The sequence below is a fragment of the Spodoptera frugiperda genome, chromosome 5 (assembly GCF_023101765.2).
Source record: "Spodoptera frugiperda isolate SF20-4 chromosome 5, AGI-APGP_CSIRO_Sfru_2.0, whole genome shotgun sequence".
In the NCBI taxonomy this organism is placed as follows: domain Eukaryota; kingdom Metazoa; phylum Arthropoda; class Insecta; order Lepidoptera; family Noctuidae; genus Spodoptera; species Spodoptera frugiperda.
In genome coordinates this window covers 12,125,745-12,142,550 of record NC_064216.1, presented here as the reverse complement: position 1 = coordinate 12,142,550, position 16,806 = coordinate 12,125,745, and the positions used below count along the sequence as shown (strand labels likewise).

General features: G+C 35.8%; 1 protein-coding gene across 3 annotated transcripts in view; it reads right to left on the bottom strand.

Moving 5' to 3' along the window:
• Positions 1-15,697, bottom strand: part of LOC118272234 (cyclin-dependent kinase-like 1) — a 34,829-nt gene extending 19,132 nt beyond the window's left edge. For 2 of the 3 annotated variants that reach the window (XM_050693832.1, XM_050693831.1), the window contains exon 1: positions 15,516-15,697. The gene's annotated coding sequence lies outside the window, so the exon portion shown is untranslated. Of the gene's footprint in view, positions 1-1,082; positions 1,207-15,515 lie in introns of those variants that run through there. The other variant, XM_050693833.1, reaches the window with a different exon arrangement.
• Positions 15,698-16,806: the final 1,109 nt, after the last annotated feature.

The following is a 16,806-nucleotide window of genomic DNA, read 5'->3' as shown; positions in this document are numbered from 1 at the left end:
CCAGTATCCTTTAGTTTATTCGAGAATGAAGCTTCTTAGCGTAGCGTTTCCAAATGCAATATACGACAACGAGTAGAAAACTCCATCTCCAAACTTAATCTACGCATTAAATTTAAACATGCAAATCATCCAGTTACTTCTCCCGCCTTGGGTGAGGCGAGAGGGAGTGTCAGACTCTTACTGATAAAAAACACCCAATTCCTACTACTGCTCTTTGAGCCGGAACCCCAGAAATTAACTAGGTAGTCCGCAGCTAGGAGGATTATCACCTACTTGGAACCAGTATTCTATCCCAGGGCTTCTAATATTGACAATCATTGGCTACCATTTAGAAGCATTTATTGCACATACCAAAATTTTTGTCCATGTCTCTCTTGGTATTCTATCATGAATGACTGATTTTAGAGATAAATAAGCCAGTGTTTGTAAAAAGTCATGTTTGTAATATTTGTAACGTCGAACTAGCACGTAGACATGTTGTTATAATTAAATTGATGTTTTTTGATGGAATACTTTTGAAGTAATAAAGGTAATCAATAAATTAGTGCCCAATAAGGAACCTCTTCATCAAATAAAAAGGTAATAAGAAAAGTATGAAGGCTTTTATGTTCAATTGGTTAAAGAATACTGGAGTTACTGAGCTAGTTCGATACAGTTGAAACTGTGTAATATTTCAAAATAATAAGATGTAGGTATGCTCATCTTAAGTCTTGTTTTACATAAACATAATTCTAAACAATATGTTGGTTATTTGACAACATTTGAAAAACTACATAATACTTATGTAAAAGAGCGAATCACCAATATATTATTGGTATAGAGTAAACGTGATTAAAATCGTTAGACCAAAAAGGAAAATACTTCCACAAATCTTAAGCTATAAAAATTAAAACACATTCCTCGATCCCGTGTCAACCAGACCTCGAAATATTCATGTTTACTCCCTTCAAAAACGCTAACAATAAAACGTCAACTTTACTCATTTGCAAATTACAAAAACCATAAAAATGACGACCCACAAACCAATGATTACAAAACATTAAAAAGAACAAACAAAACTGTTAAAATTGAATGAAACTTACTCCATTTTGTTGTACAAATGATCCATAACGTTAAAATCCATTTTAGAGAGCCATGATTTAAAATTTTAACTAAAAAAACAACAATTTAAATATGTTCACGTGTTTTCGTAGCGGTTACGGCGTAGCGGTGCTACGTGTTGCTACGGGCGCGCGTAGGGCTACACTGACGGATGGGGTCGCACCGCTACGGTACGGTGCGTCAAACCCCAATCGGAAACAAGTCCGTTGTCATATTTTCTTGAATTATAGAAGTTTTATGTGTTTTAGAGTTAGGGATACAGAGTTTAAGCTACGTTTTGCTCAAGGTTAGAATGACTCGACATTATTTTAGAAATATTATATTTTGGTTGCTATTTGAAAATGCATGTGCAATTATTATGCGTCCGCGATTATGTTAACCCATGTTTCTGTGCAAATCAGTAAATAAACGTTGTTTACTAATACATCTAGTAGCCAAAACACTACGAAAACCGGAATACAAACCCCTAATTAGCAATAAAATTGCGGGCAATATCATTACTGAGTCAATATCTAGTCAGGCAAGGCAAGACGCACACAGAGACGGGGTCCCATTGCCGGCGGTCGCGGGCTCGTAAATCACGGCGCGCACGACAACACGACAAACGCAATCTGCAACGAGCCGAGCGCTATACGGGAAGTGAGAGGGTGGGGTCCTAGTGTTCGCGATTAATGATATAAGTTTTAATAAAATGTTCTACAGATATTGTTTAAACTGTGTACGATGTTCTTACTACATACTATAAATATTGATGCTTGTTTTTTTAGTAATATGTACAAAATATTAATGTTTTTCAAATCAATATAATACTTTACATGAAGTTTTTCAATAAAGAGATTTGTGGATATAATATAAAGAGTCATTTGAGGAAATGAATACCACTATTACCCAAAATTAATATCATCGTATGACGACGCACTGCACAGGTAGTTTGATGTTAAATGACCCAAAGGTACGTCTCAACAGAACTCAACAGAAACAAAACACAACACAACCTCCACCGTCTACTCCACAACCATGCACAAAATCCGCTAACAAACGCACCACACCTCGCCTACAGTACAGAGGCATATCTTCATCAATAACACAATAAAGACAAAACATTCACAATGAGCTCGAACAACAACTATGACAGACCAAAGAATATACAACAAAGTGCTTCATTGGCAACCAAACTACTACTTACTACTACTTACTTGCAAAAAAATACACTAAAAAAGTTGTCGTGCAACAGCAATTTGTTGGAAATAAGTAATCATGGAGGTAGTCAGGCAAATAGGTCATTGGTCCCGTTAAAATGGCATGAGCAAACCAAGTTAGGTTTCTTTTGTAGGTTTTAAGATCGGTTTATGTGTTTTTAATATTTATTATTCGCGAATTTTTAGTACGGGTAGGTAAGTTACAGCCAAAAGATTTACATGTTTGAGAAATTTTATAGGAAGTTGTAATGTCGAGGTTCTACAGTACACGTCTGTATGATATTCGTTGAGTTAGCAGCTCGGATTTTATTTTAACGTTGAAAAGTCTGGATTTGGCCACCAACCCGTTTACTGCCTGGACGGCGAGGCGAAGATGTGGCCGAAGATGGAGCACACAGACTTAGTTTGATAACATGTAGGTTTAACCAATAATTTCGTATCATTGTAGGAATATAGAGGGCAGCTGATGACATTAGTTTCATATACAGAGAGATATCGACCCATAAAATATGACAAAAAAGATATTCAACAAAATAGTCGGTAGGTAATTCAATTTAAATTTTGCCATTATTACCACTTTCTATACTTTGACATAAGAAAAGTTCCTGTAGTATGATTTTTAGGGTTCCGTAGCCAAATGGCAAAAAACGGAACCCTTATAGATTCGTCATGTCTGTCTGTCTGTCCGTCCGTCCGTCCGTCCGTCCGTCCGTATGTCACAGCCGTTTATTTCTGAAACTGTTGGGCCTACATAGTTGAAACTTTGTAGGATGGTGTATTTTGATAACCGCTATTCGAATTTTGAATAAAAATGAATAAATTTAAAAATTAAAGGGGGCAGCGCTCCATACATGGAACTGTTTAAAAAAAATTTTTTTCAGCTAACATATCCGTGATGGGTGTCTGTAGAGAGATCTTTAAAAAAGACGTTAAGGTTCCTAAAACCATTTTTCGTCAAAATGAATCGTTTGAAAGTTAGACGCTTCCAAAGTGGAAAAATGAGTGTCCTTCCCCCTCTAACTTTTAAAATAAGAGAGTGGGAAAACTGAAAAAAATATATGCTGTAGATTTCAATAGAAACTAACAACGAAAATTGGTTTGAACGAGATATCATTATTGGGTTTTAAGAAATAAAACATTTTCAAAAACCGCAAACATAACTTTGTCGTTCATACAAACACTATGTAAAACCAAGTTATTTTACAACTTTTATATTATGTCATCTACTTGCTGCTACGGAACCCTTCATGGGCGAGTCCGACTCGCACTTGGCCGGTTTTTTTATACCACGACGGTGGCAAGAACGCTCACGGCCCACCTGATTGTAAGTATGTAGTGCAGCTCAGCCAAGTAAATCCTGTAGTATGCAGTCAGCTTTATCACAAGCGGCTGAAACTCGTGCCGAAAGGAACCCATCTTCGCCATCAAATTAGGAAAGTTCATCAACTGGCTCATGTACTGACTCTCATTAGACGTCCTTGGTTCATTTCCTAAAGCACTATTATAGAATTTTCCATTACGCAAGTGTTATTAAATCTATACGTGTTATGACAAAGCTTTTTTACCAAGTACCGCCTACTGAAGTAGGACATAAAGACATGAATAGTTAAAAGACACACGTTGTATCTCACGGGTGTGTGTGGCCTACATTTGTGTACTTTTTAATAATTACTGTCACTGCCTCGTTCAATATTCATCCTATTAATAAATAGGTTTGTGGCCAAAGTTTTTTCTTGATTATATTGTAGGCGTACATATTCATAATTATTGTACCATTGTTTCTTGTTGTTTTTTAATTAAACAGACTAGTGTTTTGCCTGGTCTTGTAGACAATGTATAGTGCCTGGTTTAGTGTAAAATAGAGTATAGTAATGAAGCCTAACTATAACTATGAAACTTATAGCTGCATTGACCAACCACCCCTAAAACCATCTCTTAACTAAAAGCTACTTAGCCTGACTAATCACCTAAACTAACTCTAACGTGTAGGTCTATTAGATGTCACTACTTACTTATAGGTTGGTGAACTAAATTGTCGCCAAATGTCACCTATCTTAGCTTAAGAGTTCTTTAAAAGTTAGGAGAGATTAGTGAAAACAGACATAAGGATCTTCGGCTTAATAATGCAACCGATACATGTTATGGTTACAGATATTTCTTGTTATATCAACAAAAATCGAAGGTGGAAAAAAGTATGAACTTTAACGACTGGACTGAACAATATTTTTACAGAACATTCACATGTAGGTACAAACTATTTCCTTCAAGAAAAACCGACTTCACTAAAAAAGTTAAAAATAACTTTAATTTCGGAAGTCGGTGTTTCTCGGTATTATTATTTGTTACACCGACTTCCGAAATTAAAGTTATTTTTAACTTTTTTAGTGAAGTCGGTTTATTTTTTGTAAAAATTATTTTATTTCACACTTTTTAGTTGCGATACCCTGTATCGTAACTAAAAAAAACGGTTAAAATTCTCTATCTCAATAACTACTTTATTTATTTGTATTGTCACAGTCACTTAATTAACTTTATTGTGATTTCTATGTGAGTATGAAGTTCCATTGGCCATTTCTGGTCTTCTTCATCAGTTCCACCTCTTCAAAGGTTACTTTTTGACTGTAAATGCTTCAATTCTAGATGAATATACCAAAATCACTATATAGTTCCCTATAATATTTGAGGAGTTCCCTCGATTTCTCTAAGATCCCATCATCAGATCCTAACTTGGTGACAATGGGACCACCTCAGAACTATCTACTTTCGAACAAAAAAAGAATTTTGAAAATCCGTCGACAATTGACGGAGTATAACTTTATTGTGATTTCTTGTGAGTATGAAGTTCCATTGGCCATTTCTGGTCTTCTTCATCAGTTCCACCTCTTCAAAGGTTACTTTTTGACTGTAAGTGCTTCAATTCTAGAAGAATATACCAAAATCACTATATAGGTGCTATAATATTTGAGGGGTTCCCTCGATTTCTCTAAGATTCCATCATCAGATCCTAACTTGGTGACAATGGGACCACCTCAGAACTATCTACTTTCGAACAAAAAAAGAATTTTGAAAATCCATCGACAATTGACGAAGTATTCGATGAACAAACATACAAAAAAAAAAAAAAAAAAAACATACAAACAGTCGAACATAGTACCTCCTCCTTTTTGTGAAGTCGGTAAAAACTGCATAACCCGGGCGCATTGCACTTTTTCTCGAAATGTCATGCAAGTGGCCTGTTATTGCTGAAGGCGTGCTACGCATAACTGGCAATTATGGAGCCTTGGTCAGACCATGTGGCCGGTCAATGAACTCTCGCGTGTCGCGGTCAAGGGGGTGGCCAGAAGTGGTAGACGTCTGGGAGTATGGCCCTGGAGTTATTTCAATGGTGAAACTATTTTATGGGGAATTTTCGGGAAGTGGGAAGTGTGGTTGAAAGAACATACGTGAGGCATGGTTTTTAATTAGCGACTTTTTAAGGTAAATATATTTAGGTTCTTATCAACATATTTTGTTTACATTTCATACATAAGAAATGCTAATCTTAAGTGTGTTTTGCTCTCCTATTTTAGGCACTTAGGTTTCCATAAATTAACGCTCTTTTAAAATCCACTTAAAATACTAATTTGGTGTGATACAAGTGGACGTCAACATATGTAACAAGCTTAATACGTCACACTTGTGTGAAAGAGAAATGTTTCAGTAACACACAAGATGTTTAAGTGTTGGTACTTCTGAATGCATTTTGAACATAATTGACGTTTTTACGGTCAAACTTGTGTTGAGAGCAAAATCGAAGAATTAGACAAAGATACCAGATTACATTACCAGTAAGTAATGATTTGACTCAAAAATAAAATTGTTGACAGTTGTTAATCGACTTCAAATTACAAGAACCTAATGCCCGTTTTCTCCAAAAAATCTTAAATTTCCTTGAACTTTGAGGAAGCTAAGATCGGTGACACAACAACATTTTAGTTTTCAGCAACCTATAAGTGACACCGAACAGTACAAGTAAGGAGCTAGTTTACATGTTACGTCACTCTAAGTATCTATTAGTCAAGAGATGGGTTAGGGATGGTCGGTAAAAACGGCCAAAAGACTTTTAAACGCGTGCAACGCCCTCTTCAATTGTGCACACACCCTTACATTATAGTTTTGATAAATTATTACGTAAACTCTGGAACTATGATTAAGTGGCTCGATAAGATCACACTCCGATTGAAGGTGCAACGGCCGCAGCACTCGATCGTACGCGGAAAAAATATAAATTACTCAGAACTACGGAAAGTATAATTACTTTTTGTAATAATTACATAGATGTAGTAGAACCTTGCAGTTACGTAGTTTAAAATTATCCATTACAACTGGCTAGTTAGGTACTGACTTTATACTAACTTGATACAAATATGAAAATCAATATTATACTCCTAAACTGCTATATCAATGTTAAGCAGCATTGACATATTTCTTCTAGAGCAATTCTTCTGCTTCTCACATGCAGAGAAATGACAAAAAATAATAATAAAAACGCCAAACTTAAAACTGAATTCGCTGAATTTCATATTATGTTTCACACAGACCAACTGCAACTTTATTTGATGTACCTTTATGCAAACAAATAACGACCTTGAACAACACAGAATCCTCATTATCCCAATAACGCAAAAAGATCGTGAGTAAAAGCTAATAATTACATAGAAAAACGAGTACCTACCTACGTTGTAAATTACAAGCCACTAGAGAAAAGCATTGGAAATAAGACCTTATTTCCTATGGCATAAGCATCTAGGTCTGAGCTAAAACTTCATCTAGAAAACACATCACGTAGTAGTTTTCTTCTTATTAATGGAATAGTGTTAGTATCCCTTGTTAGATGTCGCCGCTGTACCGTCTCAACGACTTCAAAGAACTGCTCGTGATTTCATTAGCTTGAGAGAGCGCATTGAATTAATAAAAGTGCTTAAATTAAGATAAGTATGTTAGTGTATACAGACTTGAAGATCCGGATATTTAGGGCGCTTTTCCAGCAGAGATGTGCTATGCTACGTGGCTGTAGATGTGTTTAGCTTCCACCAGTCATTTTAATTGGTACCCATAACATAGCACTGGTGGAAACGGACTCAGCTAAGCTATGTTTTTTATATGGAAAGATGCACGCTATGGATGGCGCCTTACTATCGATACATCGCATACTCGCACATCTTCTTTGCACAGCTACATAGCTTAGTATCTGCGGGAATAGTGACATAGTTTCACAGCTTAGCATCTTCGTAGCATGGCTACATAGCACATCTTTGCAATACGAATTTGGCATTTTCAAACTGACTTTTCCGAAAAGAAAAACTGAAACAAGTACAGAGGTCATCTCTTTTAAATCAATGCTTTTGGAGCTTAGAGTTTGAGTTTGACACCTCAAAGAATCGACAAGAAGTCGAATTTAGGACAACACCAACCATTATAAACCAAAATCTAAAAACTGACCAAAATATCCAGTGTTACATTTCCGACACATACATTAGCAGACATTACACAACAGACCAGAACCCACCTACCACGAGTCGTAAAGCGAGCATCAGAAAAGCGGAGTCCTAGATAAAAGCCCGGTGTATTTCCATAGCAAATGGCGAGGACGTAAAGCGGACAGGGAGACTCGTTACATTTACTTTATGTGGCCAGTCGGCCAACTAACAACTCATGCATTTGACTTGGAAATGGTTTTTAAAGATGGTACCGCTTTTCACCAGGTCGGAATGAATTGTATACTTTTGAGTAAAGGATTGAGATACTACCTACCGATATTACATACATACATATGAAATATTAAAAGTGCTGCAATTACATACACAATTGTCTATTGTGATACCGAATTTGATGTGGAGGCATCAAACACGTACATTTTCTTAAGGTTTTTACTCCGGACTGTCATTCATCATCTAATTTTAATGTTTTTTTCAGAGACAAACGGAAAATAAAGCCTTGAAGTTTATTACGCTATGAATTACGAAATTACTTGAAAAATAGGACACAATTGTGTATTTTTTCGGATTGCGATAACTTCTAACTTAGTACAAAAATACTTTACTTGATAGAGTACTATCAAAGATGTTCATCCATTCACTAATCGTACCTCCTGCATTCAGCTGAAAGAGACATTGCCGTATCAACTGCAAAACTGGAAGTTTTCAACAAAATTAGAATACAAAAAGTATTTGTATCACGAGATCGTAAATATTTGTCGTCGAGTGTACAGTCTGCACACCTATTTGGTATAGAGCTAAGAAAATAAAGACAGAGTTTACGGACGTTCATTTGCAGGTAAGAAAATACAGATAGGCTTTACACACGGCTACACATGAGCTACACAAAACCAGTTATAAATGATAAATGATAAATGATATTTATTTCTGTAAATAGGTCATAAAATAACACTTTTACACGTCAATATTTCAAATAGCTAGATGAGGCCGACATTTCCTATCCGACTACTCTGAGAAGAAAAGCCGAAACAAACTCAGAGGTCATAGTCTCTTTTAAAGTCCAGACAATGAAATAGAGGATAATGTGAGAGAACCGTGCAAGTTGATTCTGTAGTGGTCTTTAGAAGAAAGAATCACAACAGTATGAGGACCTGTTCAGATGGCAGTATGCATGTGTCAGTTTACAATCAGCTCAGCTAACGGCTGTTGCTGAATGATCCGACGAACAATATCAACCAAAAGAACATTTGGGTAGGTCTCACGCTGTCAGAATATAATTAACTAAAAGTGAAATGACTAGGCAAACTCTCGCACGGTCCTCAAACTAACAATTTTAAATTAATATGTTAAAAAAAATATCGAATGATATTAATGTATATCATGTCAAATTGTATAAAAATGTAACTTGTGTTACAAACATGTCAACATGACCTGTGTGGACATTATAACGGCTCACTCCCAAGCCTGACTATCATCTAAGTAGTCTTTAATTTTATAAAAAGCTTTACTATACAGTTTTTCTTTAATAACATTTTTAAATTTATTCAGGCTCAAACTTTGAATATCGCTGGGAATTTTATTGTAAAAGCGTATACATTGACATCTGAACGAACCACTTATTTTCTTAAGTCTAGTAGTGGGAACTATACAGGGTGTCCCTGAAATCGACGTCCAACGGGCACTAGATGATCAGCAAGGTTCCAACTGTTATCAGAAAAATATAAAAAATTCTAAGTCCTACAGTTTTTAAATTACAGCGACTTATGTGTTATCCACGAAAAAGTACACCCTGTGCCAGTCTTTTGACTCTTGTTGCTACAAATCTTTATTTTTTCGTCTGCAGTCTTCCTTACATTATCCTGAATAGTGCTCCAGTAATATGGAATCATAAATTCTTAGCCAACTGCTTTAGATTGGAAAACATTGTTAGTTTTAGAGGAACCAAATACTCTGAATCAAATTTTCACCTTACTTTAAGTGACTGTACTGAATAAATTATGTATGGCGCTAGTAGTGGCAAATTTCACCAAAGTTGGCGCATTTAATAAGGATTATAAAATGGTATAGCACTTTGCACATTATTTCTTAAATTCGACACAAAAAAAGATTTTTCAACGAAACTCCGTTTCGATGAATTTATTTGAACTTACTAAAAATTCTTCTAATGTACTCAAATCATACGTTATAACCTCGTATGCACTAGACAGCACTTTGCACGCGATTTGTTATCATCATGTTGAAAATCAGCGAGGATCTCTTGTCAAACAACATTGTCTGTCTACTCATGATTTCGCTTGCAGCTTTCGTCGGCAATATTACTAGACTTACTAGAGGAACTGATGTTGTGTATCATGTTTCACTAAATAATATTGAATGATTGCAATATGATGTTCAGAGTGCATCAAACACATTATCAAATGTGTAGTAAAATCAAAAGGAACGGACGCGGCAGATTCATGTACACAGCATATCGACGCGGTAGTGGTATGGTGTACATTACTCGTCATTTCCCCATAAAAAAAAAAAGAAAAGAATTGGGTGAATCCTCCGATTAAGTTACTTGTTCATGCCTTGTGATCAAATGCGGGATGAAGCATCAAATATTCTTTAGTTTGTCGAGAAAGAGTTATTTGCACCGTTACAAGGAATTGCAGGTAAAGCAAAAATAATTTAAAAAATAAATAATCAACACGGCCCCAAAAAGCCAGTGCTCAGCTAAAATGCCGAAGCCCGGGTACGATGGCTCGAGATGCACAACACCAGTTCGTCTAGCGATAATATTGCCGACGAATGCTGCAAGCGAAATCACGGGTAAACAGACAATGTTGTTTGACAAGAGATCCTCGCTGATTTGTAACATGATGATAACAAATAGTGTGCAAAGTGTTGTCTAGTGCATACGAGGTTATAACGTATGATTTGAGAACATTAGAAGAATTTTTAGTAAGTTCAAATAAATTCATCGAAACGGAATTTCGTTGAAAAATCTTTTTTAGTATCGAATTTAAGAAATAATGTGCAAAGTGCTATAGCATTTTATAATTCTTATTAAATGCGCCAACTTTGGTGAAATTTGCCACTACTAGCGCCATACAAAATTTATTCAGTACAGTCAAAGGTGAAAATTTTATTCAGAGTATTTGGTTCCTCTAAAACTAACAATGTTTTCCAATCTAAAGCAGTTGGCTAAGAATTTATGATTCCATATTACTGGAGCACTATTCAGGATAATGTAAGGAAGACTGCAGACGAAAAAATAAAGATTTGTAGCAACAAGAGTCAAAAGACTGGCACAGGGTGTACTTTTTCGTGGATAACACATAAGTTACTGTAATTTAAAAACTGTAGGACTTAGATTTTTTTTTATATTTTTCTGATAACATTTGGAACCCTGCCGATCATCTGGTGCCTGTTGGACGTCGACTTCAGGGACACCCTGTATATTTGTTTTTACTTCTAGTGTTTATGTTATGTATATCACAATACTTTTTGAATAGATTAATGTTTTTGTGAGCATACACTACATTTTCATAAATGTATTGAGAGGGGACAGTCAATATATTAATTTCTTTAAATAGTTTATCATGATCTCGCTTTTTATGACCTTTCCATAGAATCGACGGTCAGTTTATACTGGATTCGTAAAGTATGATATGTAACGCACCCGTGTGTACAAAGACAGTTGCTATTGTAACACAAAAGTTTATGATATTTAAATGAAGACATATCTTCTCCATTGAAAAACAACGTTGAGGTACTGACTCTGTACAGAATTAATCTAATTATTGTTTGTACCTGTATACCAAATAACTGCGCAGACTGTACATTGTACGGTTCAAGTAGTCAAGTACTGAGCGAGTACAATCGCCGACAGATGGCGTGACCGAGTCCGTTCATGAATCCGACGTTTGTTTTGGCGATATTTGTTTGAGGAAGAATTGTTTGAAATTTTGTTCAAAAGACACCATAATCGTATGTTTTAAATGACGGTTGTAGGAAGTCTAGTTGTGAAGCGCATTGACTTACTAAGAACAGTATCAAAAGTTTCTGCTATAAAAGAATTTATTGACTTTATTGAAATTGAGGCTTTCATAATTTATAATGTAAACAGTTTCAGTATAGTATTCTATGGACCATTAAATAAATTTTTTAGTTACAACTTTAATTCGACTGTACAGTTGGTGGCTGGGCAACCGGCTGTCGTGTAACATGTAGCGCGTTCGATTCCTGCACGGATCAACTTTCTGTGATCCACAAATTGCTATTTTGGATCTGAGTGTCATGTGTATGTGAACTTGGATGTTTGTAAACGCACCCACGACACAGGAGAAAATCCTAGAATGCGGCAACGACTAGTAATAAAAAGAAAAAATAGTTCGCAATTCTCTAGCTACTGTAATAATACTCGGTTTTAATTTCATTAGGTAACAGTGAACATTTAAAAACCGCCCATCTTTTTCAGTACACGCGACCTAACGAGCTGATTCTCATCACAGATTAGCACAACTTTCAACTACTTACATTTAGACCAAATTAATCTAGTTTTTTATGAAACTTCTGATCTTTATGAAACTCTAGAACTCAATTATGGCACTATGCCATAACAGTTAAATTGAAACCATGTTACTACCAAACTACCAATGCAGTCGAAAGATGATAAAAGTTTGAATTGACCACCTAGCTTCACTGACAGAATGCCTAACGGACAATTCAATTTGACGTTGAAATAAATGCTTTGGCTTTGACTTTGATAACTAAGGAGCTTTGCCTCTCCGGAAAATTGTGATATTTTCATTTTAAAGTAAATTGTTGTAATTATTTAACTTAATTCTACATTGAATTCTACAATGAAATCAAACGCAGAAGCATGCACTAAGTACCTATTTCTGTTCCCGACCACTAGATGAACGTAGTCATAACATAGGTACAAAATCCCTTACTAAGCATTACAATACCTAAGTAACCCGAGATGGTGCAGGGAGTGTAAACAGCGCTCTCTGAATTCACTGACACGGAACAATCTATCAATTCCCGGTAACGAAAATGAACTGTTTAGCCTGATATAAGTTCCTTGAATTTAGCTCTGAAATCTGCGTCATAAGCTGTTCTTTTATTGCTATTATTTTGTTTAATGTAATGAGTGGGTACATTATAGTTTGGACTTATTTTTTTGCATCTAAGCAATCGGCACCACCTAAAGACGCTCGAAACACTAGAGGCGTTACAAGTGCGTTGCCGTCCTATTGAAGAAATTAGGGAGGGAAGTAAATGGGCCTCAGATAACCTTACACACAAAACGAAACACTACGTAAGCGTTGTATCACGTTGCTTGTCATACAGCACAAACATTTTATAAAACAAATAAGTGTAAGTATAAGATTGGTTTAATTTATTTCAGTTGAACTTCTTCTAGTAAAACCTAACATACTGAAAACTAACAATAGCCAGTTTACTCCATAAACTTAAGTAAAAATTTTACGGTAAAGAGCAAACAAGTAACTCATTGCACAAACATCAGAAGCATTCTGAAAGTTCGCTACATTACGAGTAGTACGGAGAGGCCCTGTCACCGAAGCACGGCACGCTTCCAAACTGCCGGCAGTTCGTTCCCTGCACGTTCACCTACATCGGCACGACCGCAAACTGTTCCACCGTAATTTACTTCATTATTTTGATAATCCACGATAACATCGGGACTGTGGTTGACATGCTTTAGTGAATTTCCGAGACTAGTCCTTGTGAATTCTCTTAGAATAATGTATCGATTATAGTTATTCCTTGTATAGAATACATTTGTCATCACTCTTACTCTTTTTGTGGGTATCACAAGCGCCGACTAAGGTAAGTACTAGGCATTTGATTGAAATATTTAACTTTATCAAAATATATTTAGCAGAGTCCGAACACCAGTACTTTCTGACAAAAAACCTTTAGTAAATTGAAATTTCCTTCTCCTTATCGGCTGGCAAGCGTGAACATTATAGAAATGGTAACCTTATTAGGATGCTCACAGTCCAACCAGTAGACTAAAGATGGAGCGTCATGATACCCGATCTTCAGTAAATAATAATCCTGACCAAAATTAACCAACTACCGCAAACAATGGTCATCCTAACCCCAGCTCCTGTAGCCTAGATCTAGATTACACGCTATTCACACTTTTTCAGTTGCTTTTATTACGCGTCGTAACACATAAGCCTTTATTTAGTAACGAACTTTTAATTATATGCCTAGCTTACTCATATAAATCATAAATACGACACGATGGGTAAGCTTAGGTACTTATTTTGTGTTTTTCTTTTACGTAACATTATTTTTTTTTGTCTGAAGAGGTAGGTTGATTAATATGTAAAGGAATAGTGTGTGTCTCTTTTATGTTAAAGAGTGAACTTATTAATCTTCTGTTAATCAGAATAGGGATGATGACGGAGTATGAAATGAAAAATTTTTAGACACGTATTTTTTTGCCATGTACCTACATAAAACGGATCAAAGTTTAGGAGTGGGATTGTGGGACATTTCTACGACGATGTATCCCCGATTTTGTTTGTTTTCGTAAGAAAATAAAAAAATCGGACATTAAGATAAAAATTAATCATGCACTATATTCTATAATCGAAAAGTAAATACTAACTTTTACTCTATACAATCTTAGACAAAATACCAAAGAAAATAACAGTCCAGAAACATCAAATTAAACAAACATCTATGTAAGTAGTTTAGCAAGAAAATCAGCACAAAACGCTTTGCATAGCATAGGCATTACATTGACCGAGTTTGGCGTGACACGGCGTAACGCTTAGTAATCAAAATACGCAAAAACAACAATGTGCCATCAACCTGCTGACCCCACGTGGCCTACAACTGGACGGACATAAGACTATGACCCCACCCCACTTCGTCATGGGGTCACTTTACTTTCCAAACACCCTGTTTAATAATGATTTATGTTAATATGACGAATCATGAAGGGATTGAGGTGGATGACGCGAAAAAGGTTTTTTTAATGGTAAGTATAAGCCGGTAAACGAATAGACGGATCACCTGATGGTAAGCAATCGTTGCCGCCTATGGACAATTGAAACATCAGAGGCGTTACAAGTGCGTTGCCGGCCTTTTGAGGGTTAGGAATTTAAGGTCAGTAAGGGAATCTGGTTCCTCTCTCTCTGGTAACCTCACTCATACAACGAAACACAACGTAAGCTGTGTTTCACGTCGGTATTCTGTGAGGTCGTGGTATCACACATGTGCCATAACCGTGTCGTTCGTCTTTCCATTGTCTCTGTCTACCCTAGTGGGAGACTGTGACAATATATATGTCTTTCATCTAACTTTTTAACCATGTTAATAATGACTACTGTTTATAAATATTATTATTGTCTTTGCGCTATTTATTTATCTAATATAGATAAATATGTATTTTGTTTGGCTGAACTGCTGGCAAAGGTTAGCTCTTCATGGTCGAGCTCAAGGTTTCATATTTCATTCATCTACAATTTACAACACAATGGCTAATGACAGTGTAAATGTTTTCAAATCTTTACTACTAGCCAATCATCATCATCATCATCAGCCGAGAGACGAATGTTGGTCAATATGACTGTGCAATCTGCTACAGACTACAAAACCGAATGCTTGTCTTCGATGCGTTCTCTGTACCATCAACAAAACAATCTTCCACAGACTTTGATTTGCAGACCGTCATCCTTGTCAAAAGTCAAACGTAAAAAAAACTTACCTAAAAATTTGCTTGCAATTTAATGAAGTGATTTCGTTCTTCAACAATATAAATGTCCAGTAGCTAATATAAATAAATGCAATACTTTTTCACTTTATTTAAAATCTTGTAACAGAGAGACGGCGTGTCAAACAACTACTGTCAATTTTGGAACATTATTTTTTCGTTTGTCAAACTTTTTGTTTTTTTTTCTGTTGTGGCACGCGGCGCGCTGGCTGTGCTGCCGTAGTTTGTAAACGGCCAGTATTTTTTGATTTAGGAAAGTCTTTTTAAATGACTGCCTTTTTATTGAAACCTCATTATTAGTTGTATTAAATCTTGACATGGTGGTTATTTTACCATAAATACTCGTTGGCATAATCTAGCCACTTGCGTATTGAATAAAATACACACCATTTGAAAACATTTTTAAGTGAAAGGGTACACTGCAATAAAATACACGTCCATCATTGTCATTTTAGTAAAGGGTTGAGACATTAAACTCAGTAAATAGTACGGTTGGGCAATAGAAAAAAATACAATATAAATTATTTAGCTACAGGAAAAAAACAAAGCACAAGAAAGTATTACATCAAGCATTATAATAACGGCCAGGCCTCAGGGGACAGGACAGATGTTGCACAAAATCTAAAAAAAGAAAAAAAATACAATGGTCTTACCAAAAACAAATGAACAGTCACACGTGTTGCCCTCATCAAAGAAAGCTTTGTTTTATTTATAGTTGCAACATTTTTGAGACATTGAATACATCAATTTATGGTTGTAACATTTTTTGGTCATACTTACTAAATATTTATTATTGCCCTTAGTATGTAGTCGCAAATATGACGATCGCGTTTAGCGTTGAATTCTCGTGAGGAATAAGGTAAATGGAGTAGCCGTAAGCCGTAGCTCGAATGCCGAATGTGGGGTCGCGGATTCGGATAAAGTTAAAAACAGGTGCTACTACTACCTATAAAACGGGACTATAAGACAAACCAAAAGACGAAACATAACTAAATATAATGATACTAGCAAAGCGCTCCACCTTCGCATGGGTGCAATGGCGATGAAAATTAAAAAACCTTCATCTTGAATCACTATCTATTAAAAAAATCGAAGCAAAATCCGTTGCGTAGTTTTAAAGATTTAAGCATACAAAGGGACAGAGAAAGCGACTTTGTTTTATACTATGTAGTAGAAAAAAAGTGGTACCCAAGGAATGGAAAGAGAAAGAGAGGCAGACCACAAAAAAGGTGGGATGACGACATCAGACAGGTTGCGGGAGTAACTTGGGGTAGAGTGAACATAG